This window comes from Pteronotus mesoamericanus, unplaced genomic scaffold (genome assembly GCF_021234165.1).
Source record: "Pteronotus mesoamericanus isolate MK-2021 breed Mesoamerican mustached bat unplaced genomic scaffold, CSHL_Meso_final scaffold_31, whole genome shotgun sequence".
Lineage (NCBI taxonomy): Eukaryota > Metazoa > Chordata > Mammalia > Chiroptera > Mormoopidae > Pteronotus > Pteronotus mesoamericanus.
In genome coordinates this window covers 5415266-5429502 of record NW_026555312.1, presented here as the reverse complement: position 1 = coordinate 5429502, position 14237 = coordinate 5415266, and the positions used below count along the sequence as shown (strand labels likewise).

Genomic DNA, 14237 nt, shown 5'->3' with positions numbered 1-14237 from the left:
TTAATTTCAACTTTTTTTTAATTGTTAAAATACATTTGTCTCCATTTTCCAGCCACCACTTTCCCCTGCCCTACCCACCCCCACCCCCCACCCCAATCCTTCCCCACTTTGGCTTTGTCAATGGGTCCTTTATCTATGTTCCTTTATTTGACCCTTCCCCTTCTTTTCCCGTTACCCACCTCCCTCTTTCCCTCTTGTTACTGTTGATTGTTCCTAATCTTAAATGGAAAACATTCTATCTTTCACCATTAAGTATGATGTTAACATAGGTTTTTATTATATTTCATTATTATGTTGAGGAAGTTTCCTTCTCATCTTATTTTGCTGAGAGTTTTTAATCAGCAAATGATGTTGGGTTTTGTTGAATGCTTTTTCTCCATCTATTGAGATATTTATATGGCTTTTTTTTATCAGTCTGTTAATATGGTGCATTTTAATGATTGATTGTTAAATGTTAAACCAACCTTGCATCATTGGGATAAACCCTATTTGGCTGTGATGTATTATGTCTTTTATATTGCTGAATTTGACTTACTAAAAATATTTTTAGAATTTTTGCACTATATTCACTTGGTATATTGGTCTATAGTTTCTCTCCCCCTCTTCCCCATCTCAAAAAATAAATACATAAAATATTTAAAAAATATATTTATTTATTGCTCTAGCTGGTGTAGTTCAGTTGGTTGGGGCATCATCCTGTAGACCAAAATGTTTCTCTCTCATGTCAGTGTTTCTCTCTCCCACATACACACATACTCTCTCTCTAAAAGCAATGAAAAAAATGTCCTTGGGTGAGGATAAATATATATATATATATATATATATATATATATATATATGTATTTATTTTTTAGAGAGAGGGAGAGGAATAGTGTTATGAGAGAGAAACATTGATCAGTTGCCTCTCATATGTGCCCCAACTGGACTGAACCCGCACACAGGCATGTGCCTTAACTGGGAACTTGCAACCCAGACAAGTACCCTGAATGGGAAATGAACCAGCAACCTTTGCTTTGTGGAATGATGCCCAATCAACTTAGCCACATGGGTCAGGGTTCTTATAATCTTAATAGCTGTGTAATCTTTAGTGGTATCATCACCTTCATTCTTGATATTGATAATTTGCATATTCTTGATTTTTCTGTAGGAATATATTAATTTATCAATTTTACTGATCTTCTCCAAGATCAGCTTTTGGTTTCATTACTTTTTTATTTTCCATTTCATTTATTTTTATCTTTACTATTTCTTTTCCATTTACTCTGGGTTTAATTTGCCCTTCTTTCTAATTCCTTAAGGTAGTTTCTTAAGTTTCAAAGGTATTTTGCCTGTTTCGTGTTGTTGTTTCTGGTATGAGTAAATCTACTTCCTGTATTCCATCATGCCTGGGGACAGAAGTTGATTTAGTTTATCAAACTTTAATTGATCATTGAACTCAGATTTTTTTCTCCCATACTTTTTAGGCCTACAGATTCCAAGTTTACCATTTGATACCATTATATCAGCCTTCTTTCCTTCCTTCCTTCCTTCCTTCCTTCCTTCCTTCCTTCCTTCCTTCCTTCCTTCCTTCCTTCCTTCCTTCCTTCCTTCCTTTCACTTTTTGGTTTTTCATTTATTTCTTTGAACAAAATTAGAATGAAATTAATGGTTCTTTGAGTAAAAAAACCACTCCTTTTTATAGTCTATGGCCTTTCTTTGTAGTTCTGTGACCTTAGAGCTCAATGTATTTTGTGGGTTTAAGGAAAATAACAGTGTACTTGGCAATCTAAAAGAAATTATGCTTTAAAAAATTTTAAGAATCTAATGACACCCTTGGGTTTATCCACATGTGTTCAGGAGGAGTAAGTGTTGGCTTCCATAGCTCAGTGGGATATTAATTGATGATATCTAGGGTTCCAAATACCCAGTTTGTGCTGAACTCTGCAATTTGGCACTATTCTATGGAGACAGACAGCTTAAGATTCAGCGGAAACTAATGGGATGGATGGATCTTGCTATTTTGGGGAGTCTTTTTAAAGCTGGACTCTGTGATAGTTTTAAAATATGTCCACAAATTCTTTGATATTCTCCCCTTCAAGAGTCTTACCTTCCCTTAAATGTGAACTGAACTTAGTGAATTGCTTCTAACAAGCTGAATATGACATAATTGTCATGTCAATTCCAAGACTAGGCCATAAAAGATATTACAGTTACAGTTTCTGTGAAGGTTACTCTCTTGGATCACTCATTCTGAGAGAAATGAGCTGCCATGTTGTGAGGAAGGGTCCAGTCTATAAGAAATTGAGCCAACAGCCATGTGCATAAGCACGTTGGAAGCAGATCCTCAGCTCCACTCAAGGCTTCAGGTGACGACCTTGTCAGCAACATCAAAGGAGACGCTAAGCCAGATACACCTTGTTAAGCTGTTTTTGGATTCTGACCTTTCAAAATGGTGTGAGATAATAAATGTTGCCTTAACTGCGAATTTTGCGATTATTATGCAGCAATAGATAACTAATAAAGATTCACTATGAAATAGGGGTTTCTGGGACTTGAGATAAGTCATAGCAGGTTTCTAGAACTCAGAAGGTATCAAGGTAAATTTCTTTGCTAGATTCTGTAAGAAACTCTCAGAAGGCTGATGGAAAAAACAGACAGGTTCAGGGGGTCTAGGGGCAATGGGGGATGAGTGCCTCAGTGATGCAGATTTTTGCAGTCAGTGGTTACAGGGAAGTCATTCTGTGGTTCTAAGGAAATGCCAGAAGGTTTTTTTTTGTTTTTTAATGGTGACAAAGAGCCACATAGATATTTGAGCTTTTAAGAAAGAAAAGGCAAAGATAATAGAGCTCAGAAGTTAGAGGACTATTTTCTGGAGCAATGAAAAAGGGGAGTTTTCTTTACTCCCCCCCCCCCCCTTAATACTAATAGATTCAGAAACCATAGAAAATACAGATAGGCAAAAAGAAGAAAATAAAAAAAATCACCATATAGAAATAATCATTGTTAGCACTTTTGGTATATGACAGATAGATAGATACCCAAGCAGGCAGACAGATTTAGTTGGTATTTCAGTTTCATTTTTAGAAGGTCATTTGGACATTTGTTGGGCCTGGCTGCATCTGGATGGTGTGGTACATGATATGACCAGTGGAACCCATGGTCATATGTCCATCCCTGCACTTTTGCTCTAAAGCAGGTCCCCTGATCAGATGCTACATGGTATGGGTGGGATTCAATGCCTGTGGATCAAGCATTTCATATGCTCTGGATTGTAGTCCTGGCAGGCTCTGTGGGCAGGAAAGATAAACTAATACCTGGAATAGGAATTATCCTTTCGAGAAGGAACTACTAGCCTCTTCAGAAGGGGGAGAATCCCAATCAATGTTCACAATGATTTCCTAGAGAAATAATATTATATTGAAGGCTTACTGTTGCTGACAAGTTAAACATTTGAGACATCAGTAACTAGATTGGTCTTTTTAAATGTGAGTCCATATTTCTGGGCCCATATGTAACTTCTGTTTCTGCCACATGATCATCTCCATTATGTCAGCTCTGGGGCTGCTGTGGAGAAGTCTGGTCAAATATCAATTGGCTGAGCTATTTTGTTTACTTGGTTGTTTAGTATGTGGGGGATGCTTTCCGGTGAGTATTAACATGTGATATAAAAATCTTCACACTTTATTTTGGGTTGGCCAAAAAGTCCATATGGTTTTTTCTATAAAATAAAGGACATGTTTTTTATTTTCATCAATAACTTTATTGATTAGGATATTTTGAGTATGTTGGCTGTCTCTCACTATTGGCTTCTAGTGGGTAGAGGCTAGGGGTGCTGCTAAACATCTTCCAGTGCATAAGACAATTACACAGCAAAGAATTAATTTGGCCAAAATGTCAATAGTACCAAGAAACTTCATAAACCACTTTTGACACATGATCAGTCACAGCACCTTTTCCATATACTGCACAACTCTTTTTTCGCTTTTCAGTTGTGTTTTTACCTTTCTTGAAATGATAAAGCATAATATGTCAAAAATGTTGTGTCATTTTCTTCCATCTTCCATATTAAAATAACTGCACAAAACCTCAATTTTGATAAGTTTTTTAAATTGTATGCTGATATGATAGCTGTCACAATACAATCTAACAAAATTGTTTTGAATAAAGTTAAAGACAACTAAGCACTACTAGATCCATCATATGGAAAAAATGTAATGGGCTTTTTGGCCAACCCAGTACTCATTCCCACACTTCTGTACATGTTCCTCTACTTAGACTTCTTTTTCTCTGGTCTTCTAGTCCTTTTCATTCCAGACCTCCAATGAGACAGCCAAGCCATTGCCCATGACCCAGGAATCTATATGTACTCTTACTTCAGACCATTTCTCTTTCCACCAAAGCAGACGACCAGGTACTCTGATCTTTGCTTTGTTCTTTGAGATTTCCCCTCTCCACAGTCTTCCAGGACCATGTCTGAATGTAGCTATAATGCAGTCATTCATTTTTAGCCTGTATATACTTAATGAATTAACTCACCCATAAACTAATCTTGGGCTTCTCCTTCCGCTTCAGCTGGTCATAGGAACCCTTCATGAAGCTACAGTAAAAGCTATGAGAGGGAGACTAATGTAACTGTCTATGATGGGTAAAACAAGGGTCTGAGCTTTTTGCTCATTTGTTATTTGTGTTACCCTGCTTGAAGTTGATCCTGGATATATAATTTCCATCTTGTAAGAGATTACTATTGGGCCTATCCAACTTTTTGGCTTGGTGGAATCGACAAAACATAGCTTATAATGGAAAGTTCTGGATGCAGTGGTCACTTGATGTTTCATAGTCAAGCATTCTGCCTCTACACAGACTAACTTGCCAAGAATTGATTTTCAAATGATATGTAATTTTCTGCTGTGGATGGTATGATCTTTCTCCAAAATCTCAGAAGCCAGCCTTGTGATTCTCCCACTGGGGTTCTCTATAGGCCCTTATTGCTGCCTTTTTTTTTTTTCTTCTTCACTATCACTGACACCTCCAACACCATAGGGCCTGCTGGATCATATGACCCAAGTGGCAGGGATGATTGCACGCTTGCTGGAATGCCCTTTCCGGCTCCAAGCTCCTTTAGAGCTGACACATTTGCATATCACCCAGTGTATGGCAGGAGAAATCATCCTAAGTGTAGAATATGCTGCCTCCAGAACCCAAAGAGACTTTCAGACTCTGTACCTCCTTTTTTATGGCGAGGGTAAAGGATATAACAATTTGTCTTTCACTTTGAAGAGGTTATTTCAGCAAGCCTCTGACCACTGGATTCCTAAAAACCACATTAAAGTAGCTGCTCTCTGAATCTCCATGAGATTTCTCTACCAACCCTGGAATGCATGTACCTTACCAAGGCATCCAGCCACTCCGACCTGCCCACAGGACACCCAGTATTATGTGAGTTGCTCATCTTAAGTGGTTGTTGTCTGAGCCACCGAACGATAAATTTGGTAAGTCAAGCTTTCCATTATCAAGGGGAACTGGCACATACAAGATCAGGTTTAAGTAAATTCTGAAGACCAAAGTGAGTTTCATGAGCAGGTGTCTCTTACAATATGCCTACACCTTTCACACTCATTCCACAGAGTTCCCTATGGCCAGCTGACAAAGGAAAAAGAAATTCAAGCCTGGACTACAGATGACTCCCCATGAATGGCTATGGCAGTCCAACTTAGGACAATGAAGAAAAGAAATTCTTCCAGGGGGCATAACTTTGACCAGTCCATCTTATGGTCCATTTGCCAAGAAAGAGAGATAAATTGAAATGTAGATCTATATCAGCTCCGTTCAAGTATAGGAACTAAGGGTTTGGTCACATGTTCAGGAACTTGAAAGGAAGAACAGAATACCAGGGGATGGGGAGCTGGAGGTTTAGGAAGGTTTATGTGAATGAGTATCTTGGAATGACCCCAGAATGTAAGAAAATGTGTGTCCTTTGTGAATAGCCTTTGCAACAGAAGATGCTCTGAAATCAGGTGAACAAGATTACCTATTTTGTGACTCAGATTCTTTCCCCAAACACTTTATTTTTTAATATATTTTATTGATTATGCTATTATAGTTGTCTCATTTTTTTCTCCCCTTTATTGCCCTCTATCCTGCACCCCCCTGCCACAAGCATTCCCCCGCCTTAGATCATGTCCATGGGTTGTACATGTAAGTTCTTTGGCTTCTCCATTTCCTATACTATTCTTAACTTTCCCCTGTCTATTTTGTACCTACTATTTATGCTTCTTCTAGAAATTTGTCCATTTCACCCACGTTTTCATATTTCTTGGCATATAATTGTTCATAGTAATTTCTTACAGTCTTTTGTATTTCTGTATTATTGGTTGTAATTTCACCCTTTTAATTTTTAATATTATTTATTTGGTCCTTTCCCATTTTTTCTTGAGGAATCTGCTTAAATGCTTGTCAATTTTGTTTATCTTATTAAAAAATAGCTTCCAGATTTATTGATCCTTTGAATTGTTCTTTTAGTTTCTATGTCATTCAATTCTGCTCTGATCTTAATTATTTCCTTCCTTCTACTGACTTTGGGCTTTATTTGGTGTTGTTTCTCTAGTTCTTGAAGACATAGGGTTAAGCCATTTATTTGAAATATTTCTATCTTTTTTGGGTAGGCCTGTATTGCTATGAACTTCCCTCTCAGGACTGCCTTCTCTGTGTCCCATAGGTTTTGGACTGTTGTGTGTTCATTTTCGTTTGCTTCCAGAAACTCTTTGATTTCTTCTTTGATCTCATTATTGACCCATTCATTCTTTCAGAGCATGCTATTTAGTCTCCATGAGTTTGAACGTTTCTGAGTGTTCTTCCTTGAGGCTGGTTTCTAGTTTCAAGGCCCTGTGGTCCGAGAAAATGCTTGTTATGATTTCAATTTTCTTGAATTTGTTGAGGCTTGTTTTGTGTGCTATCATGTGGTCTATCTTTGAAAACGTTCCATGTGCATTTGAGAAGAATGTATATTTTGCTTCTTTGGGATGAAAGGTTCTATGTATATCAGTTAGGTCCATTTGATCTAATGCGGCATTCAGTTCCGCAATACCCTTGTGGATATTTTGTTTGGAAGATCTATCCATTGTTGACAGTGAGGTGTTAACATCCCCTACTGTCATATGTTGCTGTCTACATCTTTCTTGAAGTCCTCCAAGATTTTCCTTATCTCTTTGTGCGCTCCTATGTTGGGTGCATATATACATGTTTACAGTGTTTATGTCTTCTTGATGGATTCTTCCCTTGAATTTTATGAAGCGCCCTTCTGTGTCTCTTTTTGTGGCCTTTGTTTTGAAATCTATCTTGTCTGATATAAATGTTGCCTCCCCAGTTACTTTTCCTGTCCATTTGCTTGGAATATTTTTTCCATCCCTTTACTCTCAGCCTGTCCTGACGTGGGTCTCTTGTAGGCAGCATATGTGCGGGTCACGCTTTCTTATCCCTTCAGCTACCCTATGTCTTTTATGGGAGCACTTAGTCCATTTACATTTAAAGTTATTATTGATAGGTCTTTATTCATTTTTCCCCTTTGTACCTGTGTTCCTCTCTTTCTCATTCTTTTTCTTCATCTTCTTAAAGCAGTCCCTTTAGCATATCTTGTCATGCTGGTTTGGTGGAGGTGATTCTTTTAGCCTTCTTTTGTCTGGGAAACTCCTTCTTTCACCTTATGTTTTATTTGAAAGCCTTGCTGGGAAGAGCAGCCGTGGTTGCAGGCCTTTGCTTTTCATTACTTGGAATATTTCTTGCCATTCCCTTCTGGCTTGTGGTGTTTCTGTTAGAAGTCAGCTGCCAGCCTGATCGGGCCTCCCTTGCTGCCTTTACGAACTCTCTTTGTCTTTGATATTTTCCATTTTAATTATGATGTGTCTTGGAGTGGGCCTCATTGGGGTTCCTCTTGAATGGGAGGCACCCTGTGTGCTTCCTGGACTTGTGTGAATTTGTCTCTCCTCCAATTAGGGAAGTTTTCCATCATTACTTTTTCAAACAGGTTTTCTATCCCTTGCTCCTCTTCTTCTCCATCTGGTATCCCTATTATATGAACATTATTACATTTCAGGTTGTCCTCATTTCCTTAAATGCCTCTTCATTCTTTTTGAGTCTTTTCATTTTCTTGCTGTCTCTGGGAGCTTTTCTCTACCTTGTCCTCCAGCTCGCTGATTCGGTCCTGTGCTTCATCAAGTCTTTTCTTGATTCCTTCTGCTGTGTTCTTCAATCCAGAAATTGTGTTCTTCATTTCCTCTTGCCTCTTGTTGATAGTTTCTAAGTCCTTTTTCATTCTGATATAGTTTTCAGTAAGTTCCTCATAGTTTCCCTGTAGTTTTTGGTAATTCTCCCTGAGCTCTCTGAGCTCATTGAGCTTCCTTATAACCATTGTTTTCAACTCAGTATCTGATTGTTTACTTGCCTCTATCTCCTTTAGGTCTCTTTCTAAGGAGTCATCCTTTCCTTTCAGTTGTGGGGTTATTTCTTTGTCTTCCCAGTATTTGCGAGTTTGCGTCTGCTTCTTAAATTGATCTGTCCTGATTTCTGACTTTGTGGCGTAAACTTCTGTGGTAGGAGCCCTGTGGGATTCAGTGGTGCAGCCTCCTTGATTTCCTGAACCTGATGCTGCTTGGATGCCTTTTATGCTGTTCATGTTGGCTCCCTGGAAGTAATTGGGTTTTGATTGTTGTGTGACCATTCTTTGGTGGGTCCTTCCCTCCAGCTTCCCATCACGTCTTGTGTGTTTTTGTGCAGGTGCTGCCAGAACAAAACCAGAAAGCTCAGGAAACAAACCCACATCTGCAAAAATAAGTCCCCTCTGCAAACCCACTATCAATAGCAAACGAACCAGTATTAAGAAGGCTGTAAAGAGATTAAGACTATTATAAGAATGGAGAGAGATAGACTATTAGTATACAATCTAATGACTTAGGTGTCTCATTAGCGTAGTAGGTAGCGTGTCAGTCTCACAATGTAATGACTTAATATGTGCAAATTTGATGGACCTGAAATAGACTTTAAAAAGCTATGTAGTAAAGAAAACATCACACATCACGGAGAAGACCCCAGTGGATTTCATCTTGGTAGCCTCTAGTATTTATAGCTGTTTTTTGCTTTATGGAACTGCTTCTGGTGATGTCAGAGGTCGTCCCTGTCTGACCTTAGGCAGCCTGTTCGAGACTTCCAGTAATCTACTGTTTGTGACTGTCTCCTTCAGCTGTTCATCTAGTCACTGTGCACCCAGCATTCAGGCTTAGGGACCACAAGGCAGGGCAGAGCCCCTCCTGGGGAAGGGCTATTGTTTCCACTCACGGTGCTGCCGCTCATGGAATTGGTCTGCCTGAGCAAGATGGCTGCTGTCGAATGGGGGATTACTCAGCACAGGGATCCCACCAGCTACTCTTTCAGTTCTCTCCCCAAAGCGTCCATCCTCAGCTTTCCTCTAGTGTCTATAGTCCATTCAGCGCCCCCTTTGCCAGGGATCTACTGTCTGTGGCTGCCAGTCTGTACTAAGCAGTCAGGATTAAGCACTACAGGGCCAGAGCTGAGTCCCTCCTAGGGTCAGGGCTATTGTATTCTCACACTGCTGCCCTTCAGGGGAATGGTCTACCTGAGCAAGAGGGCTGCTGCCATATGGGGGAATCAGTCAGCATCGGGATCCTGCTGTCTATTCTCTCAGTTTTCTCCCCAAAATCTCCTTGCCCAGTCTCTGCTCAGATGTCTCTAGCCCACTCTGCCCCCACCTTTGCCAGAGCCCAGGGTAAGTGGTAGCAAATAAAAATTTATGAATTGGCCCCTTACATGGCCCTTTGCATCTCTAGCCACCCATATCTGGCAGAGAGCCACTCTGCTGGTTTTCACATACTTTTTGGGCTCTGGTGCTGGAGGCTGGGGATCCCCACTTATGGCTTAGACCCCACTCTTTTCAGGGGTATCCAACTGGCTGCTTAAATATCCCTCTGGCACTACTTCCTGTGGGTGCCCAGCTAAGCTTCTCCAGTCTCCACCACACTCCTTACCAGTCAGGTTGTGCTAAAGCTGATTCTTGTGTCTGTCTGAGGTTGTAAGGCTTTTGTCTCACTATTGTTCAGTTGTTTTTTCCAGGCGATTTCTCCACAATTTAATTGTAATTCCAGATTTTTCCTGGGAGGAGGTCAGTGTGACTTCCATTCAGTCCCCTGTCATCTTGCTTCTCTCTCAATATAAGTCTTTTAGTGTAACATTTTCAATAAAGGGAATTTCAATTCCCAGAATTACAGTGTTATACCTCAAGTCAGACGAAAGTTATAGCAGCAAATTATTATAGGTTTTTCTTTTTATAAGGAACTATTAAAAGAAAACATATTTCATCAGTACCAATAAGAATAAGGAATGGAAAAATGATTGTCATCCATTATATGTTTCAGATTTTGAATATTGCTTTCAAGTTAAAAAAAATCCTTCAAATATATTCTTTTTTTAAATTGACTTGAGAGGAAGTATAAGAAACATTGATTTGTTGGTCTATTCATTCAAGCATTTGTCGGTTGACTCTTATGTATACCCTGACTAGGGATCAAACCCACAACCTTGAATATGAGGACAACACTCTAACTGAGTCATGTGACCACGGCAAAATCTATTCTATTTTTTATGCTTTTTATCCTCTTGGAAGCCTCATCTAGTCATTCTCTAGTCCTTCAACATATGTTTGTGTATTACCTTCTATATGCCAGGTGCTGTGCTAGGTATTAGGAATATACAATGACTTAGAATTTGCCCTCAAATTTTAATCATTCCTTTTTTTTCTAAGCATTTCATATTAAAACCAGATATATGAAATACCTGGCCTACATTGTATTAAATTCCTTGTGTATACACTCTAATCATCATTTTATAACATTTTGGACACAGTAGATTCATAATGTGTGGTGGCCGTGTTAGTGGAAAATTAGAGGACCATTGTAGTTTTTTTTTTTATTTAATATACAATTTGCCTTTTAACAGAAGATTAAAGCGAGAGTTATTTCTCATTTTAATCCACATTCTTGTGATTTACTCACAACAGACTTCATTTTTCCTGGAGTGCATTCAGTCAAACCACCTTGCCTTACCAATGCCTGATACCATCTAGTGGATGTAGGCTAAATAGTGTAAAACTCCTTTTGTCTATTCTGTTCTCAGGGAATTTCACATAAAATATGGGATCTTTTTAACTGAGTATTAATTCAGAGCCTATTATCTTCTTTGTTCTCTTCACTAGTCCATTTCTTGCTTCCCATTTTGAAACTTCAAAGAAGTTCCCAATTAAGTCTATTTTCCCAAATCACTCACTGTGAGGTTAACTCAGAGGTCACAAAGTCAAAAGCCTACAAGGATCAGCCTGGAAAGATACACATGTTCTGGGGGCTGGAACATGAAAATTAGGGAATTAGGGGGACTATGGAAAACTGCAGAGCACAGGCCCCCTATAAAGAGGGTGTGTTACTCAGTGTCAATTCATTGTTGGTGAGTGAATGAAAGACTTGGTTAGTGGATTATCTGATTTTCAAAATAATTGGAAATCTTGATCTTTTTGTGAAATGTCCCAATCTGTAAATGGTGGACCAAACAAAATCTGCCTGCCCAGGGCTGCCAGTTACAACCTCTGTTTTCCTTGGTATTGAATTCAAAGAACTATTATAAAAGCACCATAGGTTTCTGAAATGTCCTTGGAGAACGTAAGGTGAGTTCTGTGGTTCAACTTAACTATCAAGGGAAAGGGAAAGGAGGGGGTTCTTACCAGGAGTGTTATTTGATATTGGTTTAATTAGTACATTTTCATTAGTCTAATCAGCGGATTGTCATTCTGTACTTTTTTAAAAAAATGTAATAAAGTAATTCATTTTTATATAAAATGGGGGATGAAATATATATTCAATTAAAAAATATTCAATTTTCCTTTTATTTAGATATATATATATATACAGAATACTGGAAAAGTGCATTCTAAGTTAACAAAAGTAATTATCTATGCAAAGTAGGGACAAGGTAGAAAGGGAGCTCTGACTGGTGTGACTCAGTGGGTTGGATGTTGTCCTGCAAACTGAAAGGTCACTGGTTCGATTTCTGGTCAGGGCACATGGTTGGGTTGCAGGCCACGTCTCTTGTTGAGGGAATGCGAGAGGCAACCGATTGATATTTGTCTCGCATATTGGTGTTTCTCTCCCTCTTCTTCTCCCTCCCTTCCCCTTCTCCAAAAATAAATAAATAAAATCTTAAAAAAAAACAGGGGGAGGCATAACTGTGGGAATAAGATTTCTCAATGTATATTTTTTATTTAGTTTTTGCTTTTGAACCAGGTGAGAGGATTACACATTCAAAAGTTAAAATAAAATTTAAAAATGAAAGCACAAGGCATTAAAGTGTCAATTTATGCTTTTCCTGTGGGGTTGAGAGGAGCATGGACATTTCCCCTCCTTATCATGGCACAGGCTCATCCATTTATACCTGTGTACTCCAAAAAGGGGAAATCACCTGGCAAAAATGTTACTTTGTCGATATTGTAAACTTCGTATGCCAACTTGCACAAAAACAATAGACTGCCCTATGCTGTCAGTGAATTGGCAGGTCATCAAACCGGTGTTGTGTCTTGGTGTACTGGCAGAGCTGTGGCTTAAATTCCCAGAGTTCATGGTGGTGAAACTCATGGTTCTGGCCAGGGTGCTTTTGTTGTGGGAGCCAGACGTTTGTACCAACTAAAACCTGGTGCTGTTGGCACCTCAGAATAAACAAAACACAGAAGAGACATGCAGTATGCTCTACCCTGGCTGCCTGGGCCTTAAGAGCAATGGTCATTATATTGAGGAAGTTCCTAAACTTCTTTTGGTGGTTGAAGAAAAAGCTGAAGGCTACAAGAAGACCAGTGAGGCTGTTTTGCTTTTTAAGAAAATTAAGGCCTAGAATGATATCAGAAAGGTCTATGCCTCTTAGCAAATGAGAGCTGGCAAAGGCAAAATGAGAAACCGTTGTCGTATCCAGCACAGGGGACCTTGCATCATCTATAATGAGGACAATGGTATCATCAAAGCCATCAGAAACATCCCTGGAATTACCTGCTTAATGTAAGCAACCTAAACATTTTGAAACTTGCTCCTGGTGGGCATGTAGGCCATTTCTGCATTTGGACTGAAAATGCTTTCCACCAAGTTAGATGATCTGTATGGCACTTGGCATAAAGCTGCCTCCCTCAAGAGGAACTACAACCTTCCCATGCACAAGATACTCAGTACGGACCTTAGTAGAATCTTGAAAAGCCCAGCGATCCAAAGAACCCTCCGAGCACCATGCAAGATCATCACAGAGTCTTGAAAAAGAATCCACTGAGAAACCTGAGAACCATGTTGAAGCTGAATCTATATGCAAAGACTAGGCTCTGGAACATCAATCTTCATCAGGCCAAGAATCACAAGCTCCAAGTGGATAAAGCAGCAGCAGTGCTAGAAGCCAAATCAGATGAGAAGGGGGTTTCAGGCAAGAGGTTTGTGGTAGGGAAGTAAGAAAGAGGGCTGTTGGCATTATGAAGCAGAAGGCTTGGTGTTTCTCTCCCTCTTCTCCTCCCTCCTTTCCCCTTCTCCAAAAATAAATAAATAAAATCTTAAAAAAAAAAAACAAACCCAAAATGGGGGGAGACATGACTGTGGGAATAAGATTTCTCAATGTATATTTTTTATTTAGTTTTCACTTTTGAACCAGGTGAGAGGATTACACATTCAAAAGTTAAAATAAAATTTAAAAATGAAAGTAAAAGGCATTAAAATGTCAATTTATGCTTTTGAGAGCTGTGAAACGTGGTGACAAAAAAAAAAAAAAAAAAGGCCTGTGGCTACTAAGAACCTAGCAGCTAAGAGGCCCACAGAAAAGAAACCCACCACAGAAGAAGCCTGCAGTGTAAACTGAAATCTACTCCAGAAAGGTCAAATCACTTTGCACTGCTAATTTTGAATAAAAACCCAATCAAAGAGGCACTGAGGAAAAATGAAGTCAATTTATTTTTTACTGCAGAGTATGGTAGGTTGAAAATAAATTAAAATGCATAAAATATATAACAGGATAAAATTCTATCAGGGAAATGGAATTACAAAAGTTTAAGAAGTAAATTAGTAGTTACAAAATAGTTATGGGGATGTAAAGTATAGCATATGGAATATAGTCAATAATATTGTAATAGCTACTGGTGTCAGATGGGTGCTGAATTTATTGGAGTGATTACTTTGTAGATTATA

The 14237-nt window shown here is 38.9% G+C and overlaps 1 pseudogene; it reads left to right on the top strand.

Annotated features, from left to right (window-relative positions):
- The first annotated feature begins 12407 nt into the window (after nucleotides 1-12407).
- LOC129085714 (60S ribosomal protein L4-like) lies at nucleotides 12408-13511 on the top strand (annotated as a pseudogene).
- The last annotated feature ends 726 nt before the right edge of the window (nucleotides 13512-14237 follow it).